Raw genomic sequence first — 12,022 nt, 5'->3', positions numbered from 1 at the left:
CGACGGAAGATGTAGAGACTTTCTGCTGTCCTGATGTCAATGGGGATCTGACTGTCGAGTGTCACACCGAGGTTCCTGGCAGTCGGAGTCGGGGCCAACACAGAGTTGTTGAAGGTAATAGTCAGGTGGTGGGTGGGAGAGCCTTTTCCTGGAAGGAAGAGAAGTTCAGTCTTGTCCAGGTTAATTTTCAGGTGGTGTGCGGACATCCACTGAGAGATGTCAGTCAGACATCCACTGAGAGATGTCGGTCAGACAAGCAGAGATTTGTGCTGCTACCTGTGTTTCAGATTGGGCAAACAAGAGGATCAGTTGGGTGTCATCAGCGTAGCTGTGGTAGGTGAAGCCATACGAGAGAATGACAGAGCAGAGAGAGTTGGTGTTCAGAGAGAAGAGAAGAGGACCAAGGACAGAGCCCTGAGGGACCCCAGTAGTCTGAGGACAAGGCTCAGACACAGATCCTCTCCAGGTTACCCGGTAAGTGTGGTCGTTGAGGTAGGATGAGAAGAGGGAGAGCGCGGTGCCTGAAATACCAGGTCCTGGAGGGAGGAAATAAGGATCTGGTGGTTCACTGTGTCAAAGGCAACGGAAAGGTCTAGAAGGATAAGGATAGAGGATGCTCTAGCAGTGTGAAGGATAAGGACAGAGGAGAGAGGTTTCTGTTGAGTTGGCAGCCTTGAATCCAAACTGGTGAGGGTCAAGAATGTTGTTACTGTGGAGAAAGGAGGAGACTTGGTTAAAGATACTTGTTGTAAATCATACTGTTATACAAGGCCAGGGGGGGGTTCAAAGCGACATGTATCAACCATCAACTCAGAACAACTATTAAAGGAGCAAAACAACCACAAATACACACAAAGTTACTACAAAGAGAAACAAAATATCCACAAAGAGACTCAAAATTACTACAAAAAGAAACAAAACAACCACAAAAAGACACAAAACCGGGTGTTTATTTTACCAACACTTACAACAAACAAGTCATTGTGTAAGGGTTGCATGTGCTCCCAGCAGCGACAAACCCCGCTCTATTGTATGAGGCAGCTTTCTATAGCCTGCTACTGATGAGGACCTCAACACCAGCATTGTACTCATCCCCTCTCCTGACAAGACATTTACCTATAACCCAATCACTTGGTATCTCCTGGAACCATAAATTGGTGCTCAGGCACCCGGGGGACTCTTTTAGATGGAACACAACAGAGGGAAGTGACTTAAACACAGTACACATTGCGTCGTATTTGACTGCACCAAGAAACAGTTCATACTCTCAATCAATTGAGTAAAGATTAGCCAAACTAATCTTGCATTTGTCTTCACAGGTTTGCCTTTAGACATACTTGACTCCACATCTTCCAGAACCAATTATCAAGACATTAAAATAAATCATTAACCCTTTTGAGTGTCTGGTTCCTTAAAGCTGTGTTCCAATGTTTGTAATGGAGGTTCTTCATTACATTTCCTCCCCGATCTCTGTCTGGACATGGCACCTTAATCTTCATGTACTCGAGACAAACAGTCAGCCACAGTATTTGTCTTTCCTGATCTAGTGGACTGTAAAGTTATATGGCTGCAGAGACAGATGCCGTCCAGCAATGTGCATGTTGACGGTTCTTCATCCGATACAACCACTGGAGGGCATGATGATCATTCTCCAGACTCTCTGCAAAGCGGGGAATGAACTTTTGGTACCCAACCAGGCCAATGAAACGTTTGACCTTTTTCTTGGTGGTCGGAACAGACAAGGCCTGAATGGCATCAACCTTCCCCACTTCAGGTTTGATCTTGCCCAAGCCAATGACATTACCCAAATACTCAACCTCTTCCTAGGCTATTGCACTTTTCTTCGGATTGATTGTTAACCCTGCCGCTTTAATCCCTTGCAAGACTGGTTGCAGATGTGACATGTGTTCCACCCAAGATTGGCTGAAAATTACCACATCGTCCAAGTAGGCAGTTGAAAAGTTAGACACGTCTCTCAAAACATGGTTGATTGGTTTTGGAAACATAGCTGGTGCCCCATGAAGGCCAAATGGCATTATTTTAAAGTGATGCATACCAAATGGAGTCCTTAAGGCGGTCAATTCACGAGCTTCCGGTGCAAGTGCAACCTGCCAATAATCTTTACTCAGGTCCAGGGTAGTGATGTACTTTGCTCTCCCAACTCTCTCCAACAGGTCATAAATTCTGGGCATGGGATATGGATCAAAGTGAGACACTGAATTCAGGTACCGGAAGTCAATGCAAAATCTCAGTGTGCCATCTTTTTGTGGCACCAACACAATAGGGCTGAACCATTCACTGCTGGACACTTCAATGATACCCAGCTGCAACATCAAATTGATTTGAAGCACCAACCACTCCAGAATTCTGTAGCTCCTCTAGCGACCTGGAGCATCTTTATTTAGCCGAATCTTGTGCTGGACAAGGTTGGTGAATCACGTTGGGGTCACCAGTTGTAAGCGTGAGTCAAAATGGTCTGCCTGGTAGAGCCTTTGGAAGAATTCAGCTAACAACTTCTCTCGTTCTGGTGGATTTATTCACAGATCACAAGCAAAGTACAAGTTCTGAGATTGCAATCACAGGGGAGTCCCAACAACTCTCTCTCTAGAACCGGAAGTTCGGCCCTTACGTACAAAGATTTCGTCACAGGTTTGTATGCATCATCCTAACTTCTAATTGGCGCTGAACTATCAAGGAGGGGGTTAGTTCAAACTCATCCTCTGTTCTCACAGGACTGAACCCTGCAAGGCCAGGCCACTTTTTGATGAGACTAGTCCAATAACATGCGTGAGTGTTGTTTTACGAGGTGCGTATCTATTCTTGAGAAGACATTCCCAGGCACAAATTTCACCTGTTATGTGTTATTCTGAACTTGAGTAACCTGACAAAAGCATAACATTGTAACTATATATATATATATATATATATATATATATATATATATATATATGGCAGGAAATAACTTTTTGGTCACCTCATCATGGACCGCACAAACAAACAGCTGATGTTGCGTTGGCTCCTGGCAAACCTGGAACTCCTTTAACAAGTTTACATGAAATTTCTGATATTTCTTTTGTCTTTCTAGCATATAGAGTTCATAGGTGACCTTACCAGTCTGTCGTTTGACTTCATAAGGTCCATGTACCTTTCCCCCTGCTTCAAAAAACCCTCTCTCTGGCTTCACTTTACTTCTCCCATTCCACCCCAAAAAATGGCAAACAAGGGCTTGAGATCGAGTGGGCTACAACATGAAGCAAAGTACTTTCACTACAAGTAAGGAAATTGTTAAAGTGTGTGGTGTGGAGGGCCCAAACGCATGCTCACGCAGCAGTTTTCAAAATCAAAGTGAGGACTTTATTCTCCTAATATACCAGGGGAAATAACAAAGAATAAAACAAACAAACAAACAAACAAAACACTCTTCCTGGGACAATCGGGATCGACATAAAGTATCAGATAAATAACGTTGTGACACAAACGTCACATCGGGACTTTAACCTAAAATATCATGAAAGCTCTAATGTATACAAAAAAGACACAATGATATTTAGCTAATATATTCTATATTGTTCAATTCAAAGCATATTAAAAACATATGTAAACAAAGAAAATCATGTTATATTAATTGCATGATTAATTTAAAAAAGTTTACCATTAAAGCCCAATGTGACATATATGTAACATTTCAGATATTTGACACTATTTTGAAAACAATGTCAGAAATGTGTTCTATTTAATTTGTCTTATGTCCCAATAATTCTCCTTGAAGGAGTTCATTCGACTTTACCTGATGTGCCTAACGCAGCCACAAGTTATATTCTATAGAGGTAGACATATATTTATCGTGTATATATATAAAAATCCTGTATGAATAAAAAACAAATTAGATGAATACACTTTTTAGGAAATAAATATCTTGGAATGATGCAGCTGACAGTTAAAACCTCTGCCTAAATCAATCAAGGTCGACTGTAATAAAGTGAAGCAGAATAGAAATAATGGAGTATTTAGTACAGAAAACTCAGGCAGGATCTCTCTTCCATCGGAACTGTCCGTCTCAGCCTTTGTTTGATCAGGAATTATTTTTGTGACACAGAAAGTCTGCGGTTTTGGAGTGAGCCTACGGCATGCTTTCTGCTTCATCTCTTTTGAGCTGAATGCTGACATTTATGGCGAATTAATTCATATAATACTTTTGTAATCTTTTATTCATTGTTGGAGTTGTGTTTACATGTGGCTGATTATATTATAGATCCAATTTTTGAAGAAAACAAAATATAATTTTTTAATTCATTTTCTTTTTAAAAAATGTCCTCCCGGTTTCAACACTGTTCAACACTAATAGTTGTTTTTAAGTTGGCTGATGATATTTAGCTAATGTTTTTTCTTTTGGGCAAAGAAAATCATATTATATTAGGTACATTATTAATATAAAAAGTTGACCATTAAAGCCCAATGTGACATATATAACATTTCAGATATTTGACATTTTTTTTGAAAACAATTTTAGAAATGTGGTCTATCTAACCATCAGAATACGACTTCAGTAACGTCCTCAACATGTCAACTTTGATACTCTGAAATATTTTAATCGTTATTTAGCAAATAAGACACAAATACATTAAAGGTTTTAATTAAAGTGAACCACCAGATCCTGGTATTATACATTAAAGGCCGAATGGAGCTCAGTCCCAGGCTCTAAAGTTCGGCATGCTCGGTGTTGGAGTGGCAACCGGAATTCGGTCACTTTGGCCGATTTCTTGGCTGTCGATAAAAGTGGTTTCTTTTTGTGGATGGAGCTCCGTCCCTGGCTCTAGACACTGCTAGTGGTTTCCTTACCCGGATTTAAACACTTTTTTCAGCCGAATGGAGCTGCTCCGTCCTGGCTCTAAAATTCGGCATGCAGAGGTTAAGTGTGGCACCCGGATTTCGGTCACTTTGGCCGGGCTGAAGAACCAAAAAACAGTTGCTACTGCTCTTTATTGGGGCACACACACACACACACACACACACATAACAACTTACTATGTTGTGTTATTATGTATCATGTTTAATGCACTTATTGTAAGTCGCTTTGGATAAAAGCGTCAGCTAAATGACATGTTATGTTGTGTTATCGTGTATCATGTTTCAATATAACATCTTGTTATGTTGTGTTATTGTGTACATAACAAGATGTTATATGGAAACATGATACACAATAACACAACATAACAAGATGTTATATGGAAACATGATACACAATAACACAACATAACAAGATGTTATATGGAAACATGATACACAATAACGCAACATAACAAGATGTTATATGGAAATATGATACACAATAACACAACATAACATGATACACAATAACACAACATAAAAAGATGTTATATTGAAACATAATACACAATAACACAACATAACAAGATGTTATATTGAAACATCCATCCATCCATCCATTATCAGCTCTTATCCGGGGTCGGGTCGCGGTGGCAGCAGGTTCAGCAGGCCGACCCAGGCTTCCCTCTCACCCGCAACACTTTCCAGCTCATTCTGGGGGATCCCGAGGCGTTCCAAGGCCAGCCGGGAGATATAATCCCTCCAGCGTGTCCTCGGTCTTCCCCGGGGCCTCCTACCAGTTGGACGTGCCCGGAAAACCTCTAATGGGAGGCGTCCAGGAGGCATCCTGACTAGATGCCCGAACCACCTCAGCTGACTCCTTTCGACACGAAGGAGCAGCGACTCGACTCCAAGCTCCCCCCTGATGTCCGAGCTCCTTACCCTATCTCTAAGGCTGAGCCCGGCCACCTTACGGAGGAAGCTCATTTCGGCCGCTTGTATCCGAGATCTCGTTCTTTCGGTCACAACCCAGAGTTCGTGACCATAGGTGAGGGTTGGAACGTAGACCGACCAGTAAATGGAGAGCTTTGCCTTCCGGCTCAGCTCCCTCTTCACCAAGACGGACCGGTACAGCGCCTGTTTTACTGCTGCAGCCGCACCGATCTGCCTATCGATCTCCCGCTCCACCTTACCCTCACTCGTGAACAAGACCCCGAGATACTTGAACTCCTTCGCTTGGGGTAGGCAGTTTGCCCCCACCTGGAGGGAGCAATCCGCCGGTTTCCGGCAAAGCACCATGGCCTCAGATTTGGAGGTGCTAACTCTCATCCCTGCCGCTTCGCACTCGGCTGCAAAACGCCCCAGTGAATGCTGGAGGTCACGGTCCGAGGAGGCAAACAGGACCACATCATCCGCAAACAGCAGAGAGGCGATCCCGAGACTCCCGAACCGGATCCTCTCCGCCCCCTGGCTGCGCCTAGATATCCTGTCCGTGAAGGTCACGAACAGGACCGGTGATAAAGGGCAGCCCTGGCGGAGGCCAACACCCACCGGGAACGTGTCTGACTTACTACCAAGGAGATGAACAAGCTCCTACTGCAGGCGTACAGAGACCGGATGGCCCATGCCAACGGGTCCGGCACCCCATACTCCCGCAGCACCCCCCACAAAAAACCCAGAGGGACCCGGTCGAAAGCCTTCTCCAGGTCTACAAAGCACATGTAAACTGGTTGGGCAAACTCCCAGGACCCCTCCAGTAATCTTGCGAGGGTAAAGAGCTGGTCCACTGTTCCACGACCGGGACGGAATCCGCACTGTTCGTCTTGAATCCGAGGTTCGACAAGCGGTCGGAGCCTCCTCTCCAGCACCCTGGCATAAGCTTTTCCCGGGAGGCTGAGCAGTGTGATACCACGATAGTTCGAGCACACTCTCCGGTCCCCCTTCTTGAAGATGGGAACCACCACCCCGGTCTGCCAGTCCATGGGCACTGTTCCCGACCCCCATGGGACATTGAAAAGGCGTGTCAACCAAGACAGCCCAACAATGTCCAGCGCTTTCAGCATATCAGGGCGGATCTCATCCACCACTGGCGCCTTGCCACCAAGGAGCTTTTTGACTACCTTAGCGACCTCTGCAAGGGATATGGGTGAATCCACCCCAAAGTCTTCCAGCGCTGCACCCTCTCCGGGGGACATGTTGGCCGGGTTTAGGAGTTCCTCAAAGTGCTCTTTCCACCGCCCGACGATGTCCCCAGTCCGGGTCAGCAGTCCGTCCCCCCCCCCCCCCCCCCCCCCCCCGCTGAGAACAGCCTGGGGTAGACCCTGCTTTCCCTTTCCTGAGCCGTCGGATGGTTTGCCAGAACTTCCTTGAGGCCAACCGAAAGTCCTTCTCCATGGCCTCCCCGAACTCCTCCCATGCCCGAGTTTTAGCCTCCGCGACCATCGTCGCTGCAGCCCTTCTGGCCCGCCGGTACCCGTCAGCTGCTTCAGGAGACCCCTGGGCCAGGCAGGCCCGAAAGGTCTCCTTCTTCAGTTTGACAGCTTCCCTCACCCCCGGTGTCCACCACCGGGTTCTCGGGTTGCCGCCACGATAGGCACCGATGACCTTCCGGCCACAGCCCCGAGCAGCCGCGTCCACAATAGAGGCTTTGAACAAGGTCCACACGGATTCCATGTCCCCAGCCTCCCTCGGGATTTGTGAGAAGTTCTTCCGGAGGTGGGAGTTGAAGACCTCCCGGACAGGATCCTTTGCCAGACGTTCCCAGTTCACCCTCACTACACGTTTGGGCTTGCCAGGTCTTTCTAGGCGAGTCCCCCGCCATCTGATCCAACTCACCACCAGGTGGTGATCAGTTGAGAGCTCTGCTCCTCTCTTCACCCGAGTGTCCAAGACATACGGCCGCAGATCAGATGATACGATTACAAAGTCGATCATTGATCTCCGGCCTAAGGTGTTCTGGTACCAGGTACACTTATGAGCCACTGTGGTATATTCTCCGCTTCCTTTAAAAGATCGATTTCCAACATACCGATTCACATGTGCTTTTGGTCAGTGGCCCCTCAAAACAATGCCCTTTTGACCTGTTGGAGTGGGGGTCTGTTCCTGTGCCCGGAGGTTATGTGTTAGAGGCCTTTGTGCGACCACATCTGTTATGTCCAAATCCTGATAGGATACTTCTTCCTGTGTCTGGAAGATAAGTGTTTAGATTGGGGGTTCCTGAATGACGTTATGGATCTCCGGTGCAGTCTCAGTAGACTCTTCATTTGACTGCGAAGTCTCCGGGCTGACTAGTCGCTCGTTAGGACCTGTGATTCCTCTCTGTAATAAACTCCATTATACCAGAAAGAACAGTGTCCGCGGAGATTCCTTCATCATCATTCTTCAACATCACTGCCGCTTGAAAGATACGACAAACTTGGCGTCACGAACTCGGACGTGCTGTGACCTACTACGACGACACACGGTGAGCATTTCTCACTCGATTGAATGCTGGTTCATTTATCGAGCTGTATGTGTTGATTGTATGGTCACACCGTAGAAAAGAACCTATTTTCTTGTTAAATGGAAATGTCTTGTTGAAGTGATGTGTTTGAATTGAAGCTCCGTGCTAAATTTGATTTTATTTGCGTAAAAATACGCAAAAAGGGGGAGTATTATAGAGATAAAAAGTAAAGAAAGGAAGTATGAGAAATACAAGGAATAGTTTAGAATAGCTTTATTGTAACGATAAGGTGTGCTAAATAGTATCGTGCAAGATTAATGGAGATTGGGCCTTCAACTCCTTAACGGTAAGACATGGTTGCGTAATGGTTGGCTTGGCATAGTCAGGAATTAAGTTAGAAAGACAAAATTGGGGTAAACCTGGATCCAGGTAATTTGAATAAATAAATGTAAAACAGTAATAAGGGACAGAGGAAAAAGAGAGAGAGATAAGATTAAAGGAAAGGATCATATGACTGAGCCGCAGAATCTGGATAAATAAACATGGGCCGGAAAACCTGGAACAACACCGTATGGTCAGTTTAATAACTGGAGATTGTAGAATAAAAGGTTGATTGACTGTTCCCACTCTGACATTTGTTGACGAACAGTGTCTGATGCAGCCTCTCATCGACTAATCACATCTCAGAGGTAGCATACATTTTATGAGAATAAGAAAGGAATTAAAGGGAGCGGCAAAAAGCATGCTATATGGATGAGTGGCATAAATGAGTTGTCTTTGTTTTGGGAGCAAAAGTAGAGCTGTCTGTCTGTGTGTGCGCTGTGTGTGTGTGCGCTGTGTGTGTGAAGCGCGATCAGCTGTGTGTGAGAAACTGCAGGAGAAGGAAATGCTATTGAGTGGGGGTCGTATGTGAGAACGGAGGTTTTGGTAACTTGTAAGGACATATATTTTGTTTAATGTATTAAATATATATAATGAGCTTCTGGTGAGAAGACTTAAGATAATAAATGAGTTATTCAATATGCAAATGAGCTTCCTTAGAGAGAGGACGTAACATAAAATAAGTTACTAAATACACAATGAGCTTCTAAAGAAGACTAATATAATATGAGCCCTATTTTCTTTCTTTTATAAAGGGACGTAATGATGAAACTATGAGTCTCCAATTGGAGAAGTAAGACCCCTCCCCCAACTGTCTCTGTTCATGTGAAGCTGTGTGTGTGGAAATGCTTCCTCAAAGGGGGGGGAGATTTTCAGTGGGACGTGAGACACAAAATTCTTTTGTCGCTTAAACTATTTGTTTTTTTTGGTTTTCATTAAATTCTACAAAGTTTAGGTAGGGATTTCATTTGGGAATAAGTTTATGATGCTGTTTGGGAACCTAATGGGTTCATAAGAGACTGAATAATTGCCTGTTTCTTTTCCCTTATTGATGGGACACATTTGAATCTGCTTTCATTTGTAAGCTTATACAAATATTGATCGGGTTACATACATATGAAAAACTACATGCTGTAGTTAGTTAAAAGAAAAAGTGGATAAATGAATACAGGGCTTGGCAACTGAATGACCAGTTAATGCATTTAATTCATTAATGGCATATGATTGTTTGGTCTAAACTCTGCTGACAATTGCGGATGTCAGTTTTGTTGTTTGTGCGTGTTTTGGTCTGATCTGTGCTGTGTTGGAGATTCAATATCGGGACGGTTTGACGATTTGAGCTGGATATTGGGTGATAAATTAGGCGATTGTCTTACAGTGATTAAGACAACATTTGGTGACAGTCAGGCACTTGTGGGAGCACGTGATCTTTTTGTCAAATATTGTAAACGAGCTCTTGATCCGTTCGGCGTTGACAAATCAATTCCATTTTTGACTAGGGTGAATTTGTGGCTTTAAATACATGAATGACTGAATGAATTGATTAATTTGATTGATTGACTAATTGGTTGATGGGTTAATTGTTTAATTAAATAAATAAATAAAATAAAGAATAATAAAAACGAGGGAGAAATAATCAGAGTAGCTTCAAGTAGTTTTAATCGTACTTCTTAATATACAAATAACGGAACATAAGGAAGCCGTTATAATGGGGAAAAAGGACACTAAAAACCCAAAAGTAATTACTCCTGTTGATGTAGTACAGAAGAATAATCCTTTAATTGGAGGCATCGCAAACATTGCAAAGATATCGGAAAAATGGCATAAACGTTGGCCTGAAATTGACCGACCATGGCCAGTGGAGGGGACTCTTAACCCAGATGTAAGAAAAATAATGCAGGTACTTGTATCCACATACAAGGCAGAGCAAAAGAAGGGAAAGAATGGGGAAAATGCAAAGAAAAGAGGCAAGTGGAGCTTGGCATTCTCCAGTTGTTTGAAAATGAGGGACAGAAACTGATCAAAGCTACAAACGACAAGAGAGTTAAAGACGTAGAAGAAATGGGACGGAATGCAGAACAAACAGAAAAACTGTTGGCAGACACCAATTCATTTTACTCACACATGAACCCTGTGAAACCCTGTGATCAGATATTAAAAAGTACTGTAATTCAAGATGTGGATGACATTGTCATTTGTTCACCAGATGAGGAGACATGTCAGAAGGACTCAATTAAATGGTTACAAATACTGGCAGAAAAGGGGCACAAGGCCTCTCTGAAAATGCTGCAGTATGGTCAGGAGAAGGTAGCTTATTTGGGTCAAATAATAACGCAGGGAAACTTAGAGTTGAGTGGGAAGGTTTAATCTAAATTTTCAACAGCGTCCAGACGAATGTTCTAATGATTCAGGAGGAGCATGGGTTAGCTCACGTTGCAAGAGAGGAAGTTAAGAGAAAGATTACAAAGGAGTATGATTTTGGGCACCATGTTTGCTGGAACAGATTGATTATGTCAAAGGCAGCAGAAAGGTCTAGAAGGATAAGGACAGATGAGAGAGAGGCTGCTCTAGCAGTGTGAAGCTGCTCAGAGACAGCAAGGAGGATAGTCTTGAATATAGACTGATGAAGGTCAAGAAAGTTGGTACTGTGGAGATAGGAGGAGACTTGGTTAAAGATAGCTCGCTCTAGAGTTTTGGAAAGGAAGGTGAAGAGAGTGTCAGGTTTGTAGCTGTTGACTTCAGATGGGTCGAGAGTGGGTTTTAGAGTTGTTCATTTTACAATCCACATGTTGGTAGTAACAGTCCTCCTAAGTGGGAAAATAGTCGTGGTGAAGATTTGTTGTTGACAAAACCTGGAGATGGCATTGTGTCTCGTAAACAAAGGAAGTATATTTTGTATAATGATGTGAAGTGGTTGAAAACTAGAGGGGATTGTTCACTTGTCCTACGTAACGTGACATGGGAAGACCAAGGGGAATACACGGGTACTTATTTAGAACCGGAGTTTAAATTTGTTCCATATCAAAATTATTGGATCGAAGGTCATATAACTCGTAGAGTGACACTCATGATAAAAGATTTGAGTCCTATTGGAGTTTTCACAGTTACTAAAGGGGTTCAGGAACAATATACCACAGTAACCACGTCAAGGGTGAACAGTACACATATGAAGTCTGGTACTTTAGTGCCAGAAAGAACTGAGAATGTTCATACAACAACTCAGACTACTACTCTAGCTATGACTTTGAAGGGAATGAAGGCTACAACAGTGACGACATCTTTGGCTTCTACGACATTTGTAAATGTAACACAGACATCCAACGTGACGTCTTCGACAGTTAAGGATGTGATTAATGTAACCCAGAAGCTAAT

The sequence above is a fragment of the Cyclopterus lumpus genome, chromosome 3 (assembly GCF_009769545.1).
Source record: "Cyclopterus lumpus isolate fCycLum1 chromosome 3, fCycLum1.pri, whole genome shotgun sequence".
Taxonomy (NCBI): domain Eukaryota; kingdom Metazoa; phylum Chordata; class Actinopteri; order Perciformes; family Cyclopteridae; genus Cyclopterus; species Cyclopterus lumpus.
The sequence above is the reverse complement of the archived record's forward strand: the minus strand, read 5'-3'. Positions refer to the sequence as shown.